The sequence below is a fragment of the Anabrus simplex genome, chromosome 1 (assembly GCF_040414725.1).
Source record: "Anabrus simplex isolate iqAnaSimp1 chromosome 1, ASM4041472v1, whole genome shotgun sequence".
Taxonomy (NCBI): Eukaryota; Metazoa; Arthropoda; class Insecta; order Orthoptera; family Tettigoniidae; genus Anabrus; species Anabrus simplex.
The window spans coordinates 939,481,780-939,500,465 of NC_090265.1; the positions used below are offsets into that span (position 1 = coordinate 939,481,780).

General features: G+C 39.7%; 1 long non-coding RNA gene across 1 annotated transcript; it reads right to left on the minus strand.

The window, feature by feature from the left end:
* Nucleotides 1-407: 407 nt before the first annotated feature.
* LOC136857769 (uncharacterized) lies at nucleotides 408-18,316 on the minus strand. Its single transcript, XR_010858562.2, has 2 exons — nucleotides 17,973-18,316; nucleotides 408-731 (listed from the first exon to the last, which is right to left on the minus strand). It is a non-coding gene; the product is annotated as an uncharacterized lncRNA (long non-coding RNA).
* Between the last annotated feature and the right edge of the window lie 370 nt (nucleotides 18,317-18,686).

Below are 18,686 nucleotides of genomic sequence, written 5' to 3' on the forward strand. Positions count from 1 at the left end.
TTCAATAAACTAGAAGAATCAATTGTAACATTATTGTTTTAAGTAATACAAACAACATAATAAAGTATTCAATCAATTAGTACATCTCTCCATATAGGACTGGTGTCAGAAAGGGTATCCGGCCGTAAAGCACGGCCAAATACACATGTGTGACACAGTTCGCACCCGCGCCCCCACAAGCGGGTAAAAAGCGGTTGAAAAAGAAAAAAAAGAGATTCAATCAATTAGGAGAACAATTTAAAATATTAAATAACACAACAAATACAACAAATTTTGTTATAACAATAACAAAAATTCAAAGAAGTATTCTATCATTTAGAAGGATCATATATAACATTATAAAGTGTTACGAACACTTCACAAAAATTCACCTAGTAGGATGATTACAATAATTTAATTGGGCAATATATTTTTGAATCTTCAATCTCTATTTATTTTATTTTATTTACAACTATTACTCGTGTTAATTTGAAATTACGTTCATTTCTGTACATTTTGTCTTGAAAATCTCCGAATACTCTATCTCACATTCTACCTGCTGGAAGTTTGTCCCTTTGTTTCCTTGCCGTTACGTTTGAAACAAAACACAAGAGTACTTTTACCGACGTTGTTGAGACAGTGCAAGACAGTATCCCTTAACATGCGTACAAATCATACTGTATTGTACTTCCTGAATCCAACGTTTACGTTACCAATCTGCAACTGCCAGCTACTTAGCGCAACACCTTAACCTGCAAAGAAATAAATTATTATTTCTTTGACAAATACTAAATGACAAAATGAGTCACTAGCAATTGCCAAATAAAACTGTAATAAGCATAATTTTAGCATATGACATTATGAAAATTGACTTAGAACTTCGGCTGAAATGATTTTAAAATCTGGGTTTATCATGTTTTAGGATAAATGAATATCAGCAATATATATATATATACGACGGATATGAGTAAACTACCCATCCTGCAACATACAAGCCTATATATTGGAGGTTTAGTTTCTGGACTATAAGATTTTGGAGAAATGAACGTCCTTTTCCATATTTAATGACAATTCTCTATATTGGATGTTTAGCTTTTGGGCTATAAGCTTTTAGAGAATTGAATGTCCTTTTTCCATATTTAAAATCAACATATCGTCGTCATGCCAATCTTACAATGGAATGGCGTATGGCTTTTAGTGCCGGGATATCCCAGGACGGGTTCGGCTCGCCAGGCGCAGGTCTTTTGATTTGATGCCCGTAGGCACGTCGTGATGAGGATGAAATGATGATGAAGACAACACATACACCCAGCCCCGTGCCAGGGAAATTAATCAATGATGGTTAAAATTCCTGAGCCTGCCGGGAATCGAACCCAGGAACCCTGTGACCAAAGGCCAGCACGCTAACCATTTAGCCGTGGCGCCAGACAATCCTACAATGATGTTACCCTTCTCAGTTACGACCTTCTGAAGCAAGGAGCTTTTCTCTATCTTCCTTCATTTTTCTCCAACGCTAACACTTTCTGCAGGTCTTTGACCTAGGACAGAATTGTTCAATCGAAGTTAACGAGAGCAACGCATCCGTTTCAAATTATTACGCTACTCATGCAATGAAGGTTCCACATATATTGACTGACAACTTCTAGTTGATAACAGTGTATTCAAACCATGATATGCTTGATATGCTTAGTCAACCCTTACGGGACGAAATGACAAATTATCAATGCCTATCCTTGAGAAAAAGACCGCCTGGTGATATATCGCCAATAGCTGAAGAAGCTGAACAGAACAGATGACGATGTTTCGTCGATAGAATAAAACTACCAATGTGTTTGAAATAGTCATATTATTTTCAATATTATTATTATTATTACCACCTACATTATGGATTGATGAAACGAGAACTTCGGAATACGCCCTGGTGTTTTCAACATATCCCACCTAGGCACACCCTTCTTAAACATTTGCGGTTCCAGAAGTAAGGCAGAATACGTCGCGCTCAGCGAATTTACAGAGAAAAGGTTCACTGTATTGTACGAGAACGTTTCTCGCAGTAGTAAAATGGTGAAAACGTGCTTGGTTCACCCAGGAGGACGTGGGTTCTATTCCCTGCCAGAAAATCAAGATTGAGAGAAACGTGCAACCAGAAAACTAGTACCAAATTATTGGTAATATGTCCGACTCGTTGGCTGAACGGTCAGCGTACTGGCCTTCGGTTCAGAGGGTCCCGGGTTCGATTCCCGGCCGGGTCTGGGATTTTAACCTTAATTGGTTAATTCCAATGGCATGGGGACTGGGTGTACGTGTTGTCTTCATCATCATTTCATCCCCATCACGACGCGCAGGTCGCCTACGGGTGTCAAATAGAAAGACCTGCATATGCGGCAGGACATAAAGCAAACCACTCTATCCTAATCAGTGTCATAAGGAAACCGTCACATTCCACTCCCGTTAGGTAGGATGGTCAGGTCCCGTTTTTAAAAGGATTGACCGTTTTCCTTTTCTGTTTTGATTTTTTCAGCTTCTTGGCCGCTGTCCGATAAAAGTGTGCTCGGGACGTCAAATGTCCCGTATCTTTAAAATAGTGTTGACTTTCCCTATATTATTTGCATTATTCATTGACGAATTCAGTTTCGTCTGATGATAGGAATCGACATTCAGTTTAAACTATGAAGGTCGTGTTAATTACAAAACGTAATTTCAGGAATACCTCTATAATGGACTTTTATAAAAATAGTTTTCTGAAGGAAAGGCCAACACTTTTAGAGGAAATTCACTCATCTAAAAAATACAGTATAATGGACATTGTTACAGTGGCTCTTCCTGAAGAATGTTATAAGGAATATAAGGCTAATAATGTTTAGTTATTATGCAACAAGTTCGGAATATAGTGGCATGGGTGTGATGTAGGATATATTTAATCAACTTTAAACAGCAAACCTAACCCAGACTAGCTGTAATTAAAAGAAGTAATCAGTGACTTAATTCAAGTATTCATGCTATCATACAGGAGAGTACAGTATTCATTACCTTAAATAAAAAAGGGCAGTGGATTGGCCATCGACATATAAACGGATAATAATAATAATAATAATAATAATAATAATAATAATAATAATAATAATAATAATAATAATAATAATAATAATAATAATAATAATAATAATAATAAGCTTAGAAAAATTTCCATTCATATCATCTTCAGTTAGAGCCCACTTTTATATTTATTGCAGAAATCTAGCCACCCTCTTTTAAGAACCTTCTTGCATAGCAGCCTAGTATATTCGTGTTACAAAATGTGGTTCCTAGGACTGAAAACAATTGCATCAATCCTAAACGTGAAGGAAAATATTTACCTGGCACGAAATAAAATTACGTTGCAGTACACATTATATGAATAGTTCCGACTGAAAATTTCACAGAACTTTACGAGAAGATAAAATATGTCCATAATGTATTCTAAAGAGCCTCCGTGGTTCAGGCCTATCACCAGTTGGTTCCTTGGTTCAAATCCCGGTCACTCCATGTGAGATTTGTGCTGGACAAAGTGGAGGCGGGAAAGATTTTTCTCCGGGTACTCCGATCTTCTCTGTCATATTTCATTCCAGCAACACTCTCCAATTTCATTTTATCTGTCCCTCATTATTCATTGCCCCGGAGGAGTGCGACAGGCTTCGGCAGCCGGCACAATTCTTATCCTCGCCCCTAGATGTGGGCTTCATTCATTCCGCCGGTCGAATGACTGGAAACAGGCTGTAAATTTCCAATGCATTCTAGGTTATCTCAGACCCATTTCTGAAGAGATATAAATCCTGCAGTACAATCTGCACCTTCTGCTATGGACTGGAACAGGTTTGGCCTCGGGATCGCAAGATCGCGGGTTCAAATCCGAGAGAGGCTTTTGAAGGACGGAAAAAGTCATTTTGACACTCCATGTCGTACGACGTCGGTATGCAAAAGATCTCCCCTCCCCAATAATGTAATTAAAAACTCAGCCATAGATTGCCTGAGACAGATCCGTGTTACTCTGCCATCTGGTAGAGTAAAACGGAATGTTAACATTTATAATAATGTTGTTGGTTTTACGTCCTACGAAACACTTCTACGATTTTCGCAGACGCCGAGATGCCGGAATTTTGTCCAACAGGAGTTCTTTTACATCCAGTATATCTACCGACACAAGGCTGGTGTATTTGAGCACCTTCATATACCTGCGGACTGAGCCGGGATCGAAACTGCCAATAGCATAACGTTGAAATTGGCGAGTGTATATGGCGTCACTTTCAAATGCCTGCACAAGTGATCCGAGGTCATATTATTATTATTATTATTATTATTATTATTATTATTATTATTATTATTATTATTATTATTATTATTATCTCAGTCTGAACTTCGGTTTTGACAATATGTAAGTGACCGAGGTATGAGTGATACTAAGAACACTGTTCCTCATGCAACCAGTCCGTTTGATGAATGGTGTTGGTGTGAAAGTATGGCTCGTAGAATTAGTTGACATAGGCATTTTAGTGGGCTTGGCTGAGTGATATGTAACAATAAGGACTGTTCCAGTGAGGAAAGCAACGGGAAACTACTTCATTCCCCATTTAGGCTTCTTAGCTCTATGTGATAATGATAATACTCCGTCTCGTGTGAAATTTGTCCGAGGTACTGTCGGTTGATCCAACCAGCCTTCGGTCTGAGGATACAACAAAGAAACAAACAAACGGAACCTACATACACACACGTATTTAAGATGTGCAACGTGACTCTGTCTGTCTGTTAGGTCAACAGCCCAGAGGCTGGTTGGATCCTCAAAGAGCACCACCAAAGGTTATGCGGTTATAAGGAAACCCCAAAAACCAATGGCAGCACCAAAATGAGGCGTACTAGGCAAAATGAGGAGTGAGGTAGTTTGCCATTGCTTTCCTCACTGGGTCAGAAAGTACTATTGCAGCACGACTGACCCTGTGAGCAGCACCTTTCATAACACTAGTCGTGCTCTGAATGTCATTACTCAGCACTACCCATACCCCAGCAGTTTCCATATTGTCACAGCCATGGATGTTGACTGGGACTTCGGTGGAAGCTACACTTTACTATGGCCTATGCCAAGAGATGGATGCAAAAGTACTGTATCCATCAAGAAACGACAGCAGGCAGCAACGTGACTCATCACATCATAAATAACAAAAATGTGAATGAACTTCTGTCGCAAGCTAATCGACCGGGCAATTAGGACGGATTTCCTGCCCTGAATGGTGTGGGCAGATGAGACGAATTTCACAATGAATAGAGATTTAATTCCAAGTGCGCTCACATAGGCTGTGAAACATCCCATCACAGCTGGCCAACACGACCTTCAGCATCGATTCTCGATTAGCACCTGGATCATTTAAGAAAATTGATAGAGAATCTACCACATGAGAGGCAGTCCTAAATACAGATTGATTGATTGATTGATTGATTGATTGATTGATTGATTGATTGATTGATTGATTGATTGATTGATTGATTGATTGATTGATTGATTGATTGATTGATTGATTGATTGATTGATTGATTGATTGATTGATTGATTGATTGATTGATTGATTGATTGATTGATTGATTGATTGATTGATTGATTGATTGATTGATTGATTGATTGATTGATTGATTGATTGATTGATTGATTGATTGATTGATTGATTGATTGATTGATTGATTGATTGATTGATTGATTGATTGATTGATTGATTGATTGATTGATTGATTGATTGATTGATTGATTGATTGATTGATTGATTGTAGTCCCCCTTGTCTTGAAGGTTGTGCTATACATTGGAAGTTTCTCCAATATAAATTGCCAGAGTAGCTAAAAGATTGACGTCATACATAGACGGACATGTGTAGTACGCGCTACTTTTAGTGATACCTGGGCTCCCTAGTGCTGAATCGATAGACCTCGGTTATCTTCGAGATTCGTATTGGTAACCCTTGAAACACAAACTACACAGTCTAGCTCGAGCAGTCGAGGAGAGAGGTTGCGTAGCGAAGTGCGTGCTGTAATCATGGTTGGCATTGAACAGTACCGGGCCGCTATTGGGAAATGGCAGGCAAGGCAGAAGAAGGAGGTCAGGAATGGATTGGTGACGGACGGATTGAAAATGAGTGAAGCGGTGCTGGTGGTGACAGTGATAGCAGTGTTACTGGTTATTGGGGGGGTGGAAGTGAACCCAGGCCCAAATACCAGTGGAAAATTTAGCGCAGAGGATTTGGCCGCACTCAGGGTGGTTGTAAGTGAAGTGATGCAGGAAAAGTGTCAATGGGATAAGGTGCAGGAAATAAAGGACATGATGGAGGAGCAGAGAAGGGAGATAGGGAACATGAAGAAATGGCTTGAAACGAAGACAGAGGAATCGAGCAGGAGAGTGGTCAATAACGAGAAAGAAATCGAGTTATTGAGAGGGGAAGTGAAGCATCTGAAAGACGAGGTGATGAAGATGAAGAAAGAAGCGGAGGGGTACAGGCAGGAGAGATTGAAAAAAGCCATATTTTTATATGGAATTGAGGAAGGGGCGAGAGAGAGCAAGATTGAGCTGATATTTAAGGTGGTGGAAGCTATACGTGATGTTATGAAGGTAAACTTTAGTGAGGTAGACATTGATGATGTAGAGAGAGTTGGTAGAATCAAAGGTCGGAGGCCAATTAGGGTTACATTGTTCTCAACCCTAATGGCAGATTCTGTGTTAAGAAACAGCAAGAATTTACAAGGGCGGAAAATAGGGGTGAAAGGAGACATGGGAAGAGAAGGAAGTGAAAACGCGAAGATCTTGAATAGGCACCTTTGGAGAGCGAGGAACCAGGGGCTAAAGGCCCGAATAAGAGGTCTGAGGTTGGAGGTGACGAACGGGCGATGGGTCAGAGTTCATTCAGTTTCTAAGCTAAAGGAAATGGACGAAAACGAGAGGGTTGAGAGTGGTGAGAGGTCAAGGCAAGATGGGAAGAAGAAAGAAGAAAAGAAGAGGAGGAGGGACGTGGCAGGAGAGCAGGGCATCTCGGAAGAGAATGGGCAGTGCAGCCGGGAGACAGAAGACCAAGATAGTGAAGTGGACGGTGAGAGTGGACCGCAAGAAACTGGGAGAGGAGAGTGTAGTGGTGCAGTGAGCAAGAAAGGACAAAGGGAGATGGATTCAGAAGTCCAAAATAGTGAAGGGGAGAGTGGGGGTGAGCAGCAAGAAGAGGTGAGTGCAGGGTGCAGTGGTGTAGCGAAAAAGAAAGGTCAAGAGGAGACAGATCGACAAGAAGGTAAAAAACTTATGAGTAAAGTCAGGAGTAAGAGCTTAAAAGACATATGGGGAAAAGTACGTAAAGGGATGGAGGATACAGAGGGAGAGAGGTCGATAAATACTAGAAGTAAGAATAGAGTGGGAGACCTAGAAGGGAGGGAGGGAAAGTTATAACAATTTTGGAAGATAGGATGTGTGAATATTGAAGGAGTAAGGAGCAAATTAGGAAACAAGAAAGTTAGGGAAGTAATTGAAAGTTTCGATGTTGTGGCACTCTTAGAGACGTGGTTGGAAACAGGGAGGGAGATTACATGGAAGGGGTTTGAGATAAAATATAAATATAGAAGAAAAGAGAGGAATAAGGGACGAGCACCAGGAGGGATGATAGTTCTAATTAGGGAAGAAATTAGTGAAAGAGTAGAGGATATAGAGACCGATATGATGGAAACCATATGGCTGAGATTGAATTTGGGAGAGAGAGAGGGACGGAGGAAGAAAATAAATCTAGCTTTTGTTTACTGTCATCCTAGTAATTCAGAATATGCAAATAAATATTTTTTTGAAGAGTTATTGGTGGATATTGGTAGGATAAGGGGAATGTATCCAGGGGAGGAGGATATGTTGTTATTTGGGGATTGGAACGCGAGAATAGGAGAACAGAGCCCAATTTATAGTAGGGAGGATGGAATGTGTTTGTTAGAAAGCAGAAGGAGTGAGGACAAAATTACAAATAGTTATGGAGAGAAGCTCCTAGAGATGTGTGCTGTGGGAAACTTGTATATTCTGAATGGGTGGATAGAGGGTGACAGGACGGGGAAATTGACATATGTTACGGAGAAAGGGGGTAGTGTGATAGATATGGTTCTGAGCTCGGAAGGGATGATGGAGGAAGTTGTAAGTATGGAAATAGGAGATTGGATTGAGTCACACCATTTCCCGGTGAGGGTTATGCTGAAAAGAGAGGTAGAGAAGCGTACAATGAAGGAAAATGAGACAAAGGATAAACGAGGGAGGGGTTATAATAAGTACAAATGGACAGAGAAGGTAGGCCGGGATTGGAATAGGGTAGTAAAGGAGGAGTTACATCTTCTGAAATATGGGTGGGAAGGGGCGTTAGAAGAGAATGATACTGATAAAGCCTTGGAATTGTTGCTACATCCAATAAAGATGATAGCGCAGAAGGTGAAAGCTAGAAAAGGAAATAAGAAAGAGGGAGAAGAATGGTTTAATAGGGAGTGTGAAGGATTGCGGAGGAGGGTGATGGACGCTTTAGGAGAATATAGAAGGAAAGGTGGAAGCCAAGAAAGGGAGTTTTTCTGTAGATTGAGGAAGGAGTATAAAAAGAAAATTTCTGAGACAAAAAAGACGTGGTTAGAGGAACAAATGGAAGCCATAAATAATGACTGCAAGACTAACAATTTTGAGAGAGTCTGGGATAAGATTAATAGAATTATTAAGGGTGGAAGGAATATGGAGAGAACGAGTATTGATGAAGTGCAATGGGTCAGGCACTTCGAGGAATTACTAGGAAAAAAGGGGGGTGATAGATGGAGAGGTTCGGGAGAAGAAGTAATTTGGAGTAATAGGGGAGTGGCAATTTATGACTTGGATAAAGAAATCACAAGAGAGGAAATCCGGGGAGTGATAAGTAGAGCCAGAGCAAAGTCGGCCGGGGGGTGTAATGGTATAAATAATAAGTTTTGGAAGGAAATTAGTAAAAATGAGATAATGATAGAGGGCATGGTGAAACTATTCAATAGGATATTCGAGGGAGGAAATTACCCTAGGGAATGGGAAACAGGAATTATATGCCCTATATACAAGGGAAAGGGTAGTAGGAACGATGTGAACAGTTATAGGGGTATATCTCTATTGGATTCTCTGAGTAAAATATATACGGGGGTGCTAGCGAACAGAATAAGTGGGTGGGCGGAAGAAAATGGAATTTTGACAGATTACCAAGGGGGATTTAGGAAAAAGAAAAGAACAGTGGATAATATAATGATAGTAAAGACTATTTTAGAAAAGTATAAGAATATGAATAGAAGTACGGTTTATGTAGCAGCAATAGATTTTGAGAAAGCTTTTGATAAGGTAAATAGAGAGGCCCTACGAGAGAAATTAGGTAGGCTAGGGATTTCGGAGAAGATGTTGAGGGCAGTGGAAGGAATATACAGGGACGTCAGGTTTTGTGTAAAATTGGGAGAAGAGAGAATGAGTGGACCATTGGAGTCCAAGGTGGGTTTAAAACAAGGTTGCAAGTTATCGCCCATACTGTTTATTTTATTTATAAACGATATTTTAGAGGGGTTTGGGGCAGGAAATTGGGCTGTACCGGTAATTAATGGTTTGGAAGTGCCAGGACTGATATTTGCGGATGATGTGTTATTGATGACGTTAACTTCAGGGGCGATGAATAGGGCCTTAGAGTCAGTGATGCTATTTGCGAGGAAATGGGGATTGAAAATTAATGGAAATAAGTCTAAAATATTGATAGTACAGGTGAACAAAAGAAGAAAGATGAAAGGGAATTGGGTAATACAGGGAGAAAGATTGGAACAGGTAAGGAAGCTGGAATATCTAGGAGTTATTTTTAATGATAAAGGAACTTGGAGTGACCAGATCAAAAGAATGAAATATAGAGGCTTGGCAGCCTTAGCCTCAGTCAGAAATTTGCTACTCAAGTTCCCGGGGATCAGTTATAAAACACTGAGACTCGTGTTCAGGTCGGTAATAGTGGGGAGGGTATTATACGGAGCAGAAGTTTGGGGGCTGGATGAAAAAAGAGAGGAACTAAGAAAGATTGTTAGTAGTTTTGCTAAGTTAGTGATGGGCTTACCGAGGTGTACAGCAAACGTAGGGGCGGAATTAATGTGTGGGGAGGATTTGGAATCAGAGGGTGTGAAAAGAATAGTTAGATATTGGATGAATTTAAAAAGACAGGAAGGTGGGAGAGTTTTACAGGCTGCATATGTACAGCAATTTAAGAGCATGTATAAGGGTGGATGGTTAGAAAAAATAAAAGGATATTTAGAGAGGATAGGATTAGGGCACCTGTGGGGGGAGGTTTGGTCAAAGACAGAAGTGAGAGGGATGAAAATACTAGAAAGGAGAATTAGGGATATCCATAGGCAGAAATTATTGGGGGAAAGCAGACTAAGAAATTCGCTGATTGTTTTGACGAAAATAGAGGAGATAGCAGGGTTGAATATTAGATACGTTGATAGGTCAAATCGATATGGGATGATGTGGTGGCTTTTAGGTCTGCCAAGGAATAAGGGCTGGTTACAGGGCAGGGATAAGACAAGGTGTGTACTTTGTGGAGATGTGAATGATGAGTTTCACTTGCTAAGAGACTGTGAGGGAACGAGGGGGTTAAGACATAGATTATTGAGTGCCGAGAATCGGGAAGTACTGGGGAGAGGGGATGAGAACGCAATACTGAGATGGATTCTTAAACAATGGGAAAAAGGGGGTGAATTGAACAGGTATTTTTGTGCGACAAAAAAGGCCTGCGAGAGTAAAATGAAGGAGAGTGAGTTAGAGGGTGGGTAGGGGAATAGGGGGGTAGAATAGTTATCTGTATAAGGGAAGGAGATAGTAGGTTAAAATTTTAATGGTTTAGTGTATATAGGGACTGAGTATTTAGTTAGGGGAGTTGGGTAAGAGGACAGGATGGCATGGTCTGTTTGTTTTATGATATGTCAGTAATTGTTATTCATTGTAATTTTATTAGGCTAGGATGGTAACTATTTGTGAAGACTGAAATATGGTAAATAATTTGTGAAGGCTGAGACGTGGTAAGGGTGAAGTGATATATTTATTGTGATATTTGGAGTTGACGCTGATTGGTAAGTCTTACGATATGTCAGTAATTGTTATTCACTGTAAATTTATTAGGTTATGATGGTAATTATTTGTGAAGGCCGAAATGTGGCAATGGTGAAGTGGTATATTTATTGTTGATGTATATAAGAGAGAGGATAGCATGATAGTGTGGTATGAGATTGAGAGGTGGTATATGAAGCGATGTGTTGGTATTGAAGGGTAGCTGTATTAGCTTTTGGTTGGGTAGGAGGTTTATTTAATGCTAACTAAGTGAGTGTTAAGAGGGACAAGAGTTTTGGATGGTAGAGATTGGAATGTGGTGTTGGTGAAGAGATGGTATATGAGTGTTTGGTATTTTAAGGTGATGATGGCCTGGTATCTAGATACGATTAAGGTAAGATGTGTCATATTGCTGAAATGAGGTGTTGGAGAAGTGGTGGTATAAAATGGTCGCAGTTATTGAGGACTATGGTTGAAATATGGTGAGAAGCGGTGTTAAGCGGTGTTATTTTGTAAATCTGAGATGTTGTAAATTTAGATTTAGTGGTGTATTGTGGAAGGTATATGAGGTGGATCTGGAATGGAAATTGTGGATAAGAGGTGGTATCTGAATCCGGGAGTTGGTATGTAGATGGTTTATTTATTGCTGAATTAGTTTAGATTTATCGAAAAAAAAAATGTGGTGTGGGAGAAGTGTTGGTATAGGCGAAGATGGTTTGGTAATGAGATGGTTTAATTTATTGCTGAAACTTTTGGAGTTGGAGAGATGATTGTATTAAGTGCGGGTTGGTAAATGTAGTGTATGATGGATGGAAGGGCAATTGCGGAATGTTGGTTGTTATGGTTTGGACAGAGAGTAAGTTAGAGGACAATGAAGATGACGTATGTGCTGAATCCACAAGGACACGGAATGAGTGGTGGTTGCGATAGCAAATGTAATGCTGAGCATGGCTTGGGTTTTAAAATGAGATCAAGCATGGCTAAATAATGGTCAAGTTGCAACATGAGAGGTAGTAATGCATTGAAATAAAAGTGGTATTTAAGGTAAGTGTGGAGGGAGACCAGTGTTGAAATTTGATTGTAAGTTATTATGATTTTCTGCTGGGTTAGGATTGTGTTATTTATTGTTGTGAACGTGGAGGACTTTTGTTTGTGTTATGGCTGGTTAGAATGTAAGTGCTGACTGTCGATGTTTTGGTATTGATCGGGAGTAGGTCAGGGAAAAGGAATGTGACGAAAGTTGCTGTAGGCATAAGGACAAGTGATGAGTTTGCTGGATCCTCGAGCCGAGGACTGCTACAGAATTGTTATCATTTTTGTTATTATTTATTCCTATTATCTCTATTATCATTATTTTATTTTTATGTATTATATTATTATTATCATTATTTTATTATTATTTTTATTATTATTATTTTTTTTTATTATAATTATTAATATTGTGTCTTATTGCTTTGTGAACATGTAATGGGGCGGAAAGCCTGTTTGTTCATAAATAAATACTAATACTAATACTGAAACACAAACTATGAATCACTTATGCATCGCCGTGAGACATCAGGCGTACACTTTACGTACTAGTACTGTTGTTTACACAGCAAAGCCATGCTAGAAACAAGATTCGCATCGAGAAATGTTATGTAATGCGTGTGACACAGTTGTTGGCTGAAGATAAAGAAGGTTTAGAAAATTCATATCGATCGATCATACTATCGATTCAATTCAGATTTCATTTCCATTCAGTTGGCAGTATTACCGGAACCGGGAGTGTTCCCTCTTACTCCTCAACCCCGTAACACCGACTATCACTAAACGTTGCACGTACAACAGTTCTTAAGCGATGGTACGCCGTTTCGTGAACTTATTCAATAACTACTACTTTGCTTACTGGTAGAGCATTGGATTACATTCTAATCGTTATATAGGTCCAACTGGACCTGAAAACTTGGGGGCTGCCTAGCCAAGGTGGTAAAAACGAGTTCGGTTCATCCGGAAGGACGTGGGTTCGACTCCACGTCAGAGAGTAGGAAAAAATAGAAACGATATTTCCGCTACTGAAGAGGCGTGTGACCCTCACGTTCTCTCAGTCTACACCATTAATGAATCCCAGGTTATTCTTGAGAGTAAAGGCGGTCGGGCGTAGAACTAACTACTCTATCCAAGCTAGCATTGCGTTTACGAAATGTAGAAGCCTTCGCCTTTCAATGGCCTTCATTGGTCCGTACGGAAAAGGCTTTGCTCTTTTTGGTTCTGAATATTTCCTAGTTATATTCCCAGACCTCAAGTCAGCATCCTTTTAGTTCTGAAGGATATAGGCTATAATGGATGATATAAATGTCCCTCTGGGAATTCGTTTCTTCACACAACAGATGGGTTCTTACAGATCGGCCTGAAATTTAGAGGTGTGTGTGGAGAATTATCTGCGGTTACTAATGCGTGGAGTGCAGAAGACCACAAATTACATTTAGTTTTCCTTGATTGTCTACAAAGGGCATGCATGGCATTAACTAGGAGCGTATATAAGTAGGAATGACATTCTCTAAGAATCTCCAACATCCTCCGTACCCAGGTCGATCTCCAGGGGAATGACCACCTGGACAGGGCAGGAAGAACACCTTCCATCCGCAGTTCGGAGCACAATAGTTCTTATTTTACCTTCTCGCCTTGACGTAACTCATCTACATTCCCCCGTTTCCACATATGACTTGGACGTAGCTCCTCTTGTACAAGGACTAGGTCACCAACTCGGAGCTTTGTGTCTCTTTTGTGTGGCTGTCGAAATTCAAAAATAAAAAATAAACGCCACCTAGAGACAACCACGTGGTGTCGAGTGAATCGAGAAGGCCGCTAATTTCCCATAATATCAAGGAAATCCGTGAAAGTGAAAGCCATTTTTATTCATTTTGTGGGAGTGTTAGGAAGTGTTTTTCGTGTTGCGAACACAATATGGATGGTCGAAACGGTTATGGTAAGTGGCGCAAATTATGGCAGATTAGCAGAAGAGAAGAACAGGAAGGAAAGTGAAAAGGAAAGAAGACGTTTTCTTCAAAGCATAAAAACTATTTACTCAAATAACTTCCTCTCATGCAATGACGAAAATGAAAACGAGGGAACTGGCACAGAAAATTTGGTAAGTGCGGGCCCACTTTCAGTTTCGTTTCCATTGGTCTGCTGTTGGAACTGTAAGTGAAAATCGTGAATGCGATCTAGTACCAAGAGAAGGTACTTTTAAACCAAACGATTACCCTTACGTTTGGCTTATGAATAATGTTGTTAGAGACTACTATGCTAAAATTGGAGTGAAACAGAATCAAGACAATTTCTGTAAGTCTATGTGCATGTATCCAGACAAATTGCGATTTCCGACAAAAGTGCTGTTTGAAAAAAAAAAAATTAAGAGAGATATTATGAAACGTGAATATCTGGTTTATTCTCGCAGCCAACAGTCCCCTTTTGCACCCTTTTGTAAGAATATTTTCAACAACTGGCTTCAATGACTGGAAGCACGGAAATCAGCGGTTAACGGAACATTAGAATTTCCACTCTCAACGTGACTACTGTGCGTGTTGATGTGTAAAAGACGGGGTAGTGAATTGCATTATTATTATTATTATTATTATTATTATTATTATTATTATTATTATTATTATTATTATTATTATTATTATTATTATTATTATTATTATTTGGTAGTTCCTTTACGTCGCACCGACACAGATAGGTTTTATGGCGACGATGGGACAGGAAAGGCCTAGGAATGGGAAGTAAGTGGCAGTGGCCTTAATTAAGGTACAGCCCCAGCATTTGCCTGGTGTGAAAATCGGAAACCACAGAAAACCATCTTCAGGGCTGCCGACAGTGGGGTTCGAACCCACTATCACCCGGATGCGAGCTTACAGCTGTGCGCTTCTAACCGCACGGCCAATTCGCCCGGTTATTATTATTATTATTATTATTATTATTATTATTATTATTATTATTATTATTATTATTTTATTATTATTATTATTATTATTATTGAAAACCTACAACCTGTTTTCCAATCGGTGAGCGGATCAGGGATGGAATGAATGAAGGCCCCAACTTGCGGCGAGGACAGGAATGGTTCCGGCTGCCGAAACCTGTCGCACTCCTCTGGAGCAATGATTAATGACCGGCAGATAAAATGAGATGATAGTTGAGAGTGTTGCTGGAATGAAAGATGACAGGGAAAACCGGAGTACCCGGAGAAAAACCTGCCCCGCCTCCGCTTTGTCCAGCACAAATCTAACATGGAGTGACCGGGATTTGAATCACGGAACCCAGTGGTGAGAGGCCGATGCGCTGCCGCCTGAGCCACGGAGGCTTATTATTATTTTTATTATTATTATTATTATTATTATTATTATTATTATTATTATTATTATTATTATTATTATTATTATTATTATTATATTAATGTTTGATATTTTACCCTGGAGGTATTCTACTTTATTATTGTATTCATTATATCAAATTAATAGTAATTGCAATTTTGTCCAACCAAGTTGTTTAAGCGAGGGGCGTGGCACAAATGATTTGGGCCCAGAGGCGTTGCAGTAATTCAATTCGACCCTTGCTACGACCCATGCCTGATTCCCGTCTCCACCAAGAAATGAAATGGCGTATGGCTTTTAGTGCCAGGAGTGTCCGAGGACATGTTCCGCTCGCCAGATGCAGGTCTTTTGATTTGACACCGTAGGCGACCTGCGCGTTGTGATGAGGATGAAATGATGATGAAGACAACACATACACCCAGCCCCCGTGCCAGTGAAATTAACCAATGATGGTTAAAGTTCCCGACCCTGTTGGGAATCGAACCCGGGACCCCTGTGACCAAAGGCCAGCACTCTAACCATTTAGCCATGGAGCCAGACTCCACCAAGAATTTCAACATTTTAATATTGTCTGGCACAACCTTTTGAACCCCACTGAAGATATGCTTGCTTTTGTTATTTCACGTTGAGCTACGCTAGTATAGGAAAGGGATGGGAAGGTAATTGTTATAGCTTTAATGTACGTGGTATGAAGATGGAAAACCAGAGAAAAATTATCTACAGGATTATCAACGGTGCTAAGGTTGTTGGTTTTGTTCTCACTGGAGTCCGGTAGGCTTTAAAATCACTTCGACTCTAGAAAACCAAGAATAACGACCGAGGGAATTTGTCTCACTGACCATGCATCACCTCGTAATTTTCAGGTATCTGGGATGAACAGTGGTCGCTTGGTACGCCAAGGCCCGTTAGGGGTATATTGCCATGGTTTTTGAACATATCTTCGGCATGTACTGTATGTATTCAGCACGTGCTAATAAAGTGAAAACCGTACGAGTTGACCGTGCGGTTATGGGCGCGCAGCTGCCAGTTTGCATCCGGGAGATAGTGGGTTCAAACCCCATTGTCCGCAGTCCTGAAGATGGTTTTCCGTGGTTTCCCATTTTCACACCAGGCAATAGCTGGGGTTGTACCTTAATTAAGGCCACGGCCACTTTCTCCCGACTCCTAGGCCTTTCCTCCCCCATCGTCGCCGTAAGACCTATCTGTGTCGGTGCGACGTAAAGCCAATTGTAAAAATAAAAAAGTGAAAATTTAGATGGGTCATGAAGTATAGATCTAAATAAAAAGTGAAAGTTTATAATAATAATAATAATAATAATAATAATAATTTTCAGGTATCTGGGATGAACAGTGGTCGCTTGGTATTATTATTATTATTATTATTATTATTATTATTATTATTATTATTATTATTATTATTATTATTATTATTATTATATATTTTCTAACTTTCTACGGTCCGACTCGCAGAATATTAGCATTCATCTTCTTGATGATCGCCTCCTTTCGTGTAATCCCCATCTGGTGATCTGAATGGAGGACTTCTTTACTTCCGGAATAGTTAATATGGAAGGCAGTCATCAGCAGTAAGCTATATCATTCAATCATATAGAAAGAATGGTATGGCCTCATGAATTAAGCTGTGGTTTTCCGTTGTTTTCAGCCGTGTAGCAGTCATGTTTCGTATTAATACAAGGCCACCAAGCCTATCATCCACACTGCTCCCCTATTTGAGAAGAGATTAGGAAAATAACTGCTAGGGAATCTGCGACCTGGTCGATAGCCCTAAATGCGTATTAGTTGTAAATGAAATAAAATGAAATGGAATTTTTGAAAGGCTCCTGACCCCACTTGATGAAATATTCCTCGACAATTTCTCGACAAATATCTGTACAATATGGTTGTACCCAAGGCTCGGTTACTTCCTTCACTGGAACGCAGCCAAGGTCTATAATTCACAGGGATAGGGAGGGGTAAACCATAGCATGAATATGACGAACAGATCAGTGTAGATGGAGGCCACACCAGTTACGTACAAATTAAACGATTAGCACAAGATAGGATAGCATGGAGTGCTTCAACAAACCAAGAATGATGCTTATGATGATGATGATGATTATTATTATTATTATTGTTATTGTTATTATTATTATTATTATTATTATTATTATTATTATTATTATTATTATTATTATTATTATTATTATTATTATTATTATTATTATTATTCGTCCTCAGAAGCAGAATTTCAAGTCTGTGAATCTCATCTGAACGACTTGTAATTGAATTTCGACGTTCCTTTCTCATCAACAGGTCGACCTAAAGTAGTGTAGCTAGCTGGCGCTCCTGGTAACAAAACTGAGAACTATACTTAGACGAATAAGAATATTGGGATAATATGGTTCTTCAACATAGACAACAGCGTACGCTTTTTACCGTCTTCAGAATTCTACCAGCCTCGAACTGGACAGAAGCTGGTACGCTAACCACTGGCTACTTCATTGCTACGACAGGTAGTTGATGCAAAGAAAAGACTTACCTCACCCTCTTATCTGCACACACTTTCCACTATGACTTCGTCTCTGACCTGCAGGACAACTTTTGCGAGGAGAATCTACTAATATGCGAGGTTCTAATGAAACATCAGTTGAATTGTGTATAGTATTATCAGATTCAGGAACATCAGTCTCAAGAAACTCGGTAGGGTAGACAACAGTTGTTCCAGCCATATGCGAGTGTGAATTTAACACATTAATAGCAACCGTAACGATCTTGTCCAGCAGCCCACCTTGAACAGACACTAAACTTAGTAGAAAGAAAACAACAGTGAGCTTCATCGTGGCAGATGTATTTGTCGTCACTTCTCTCCAGAAACTAATGACACATAGCTAGAAGAAGATAATGGAGGAGAACTTTGGCTTTGATTGCCTTTTTTTTCATAGTGATGTATTCCGAGAGTGATTGCTTAATCTCTTGCGTCGAATGTTGAACCAACTACAGTGGATGTGAAGTAAAAATTGCAAATGATTAAATTCTCATGATTCAAGGGATATACCTCACATATCCTCCTGTAGAAATGTGAAATGAAATGGCGTATGGTTTTTAGTGCCGGGAGTGTCCGAAGACTGTAGAAATATTATGAAAAGATATAATTTTGTTCTGTAATACGGCGGTACATTCCTAAAAGTTGTATAACAAGTAGCGGAAATATTGCTTCATAAATTCTGATAAGACTTGACTAGAAACATAGCAA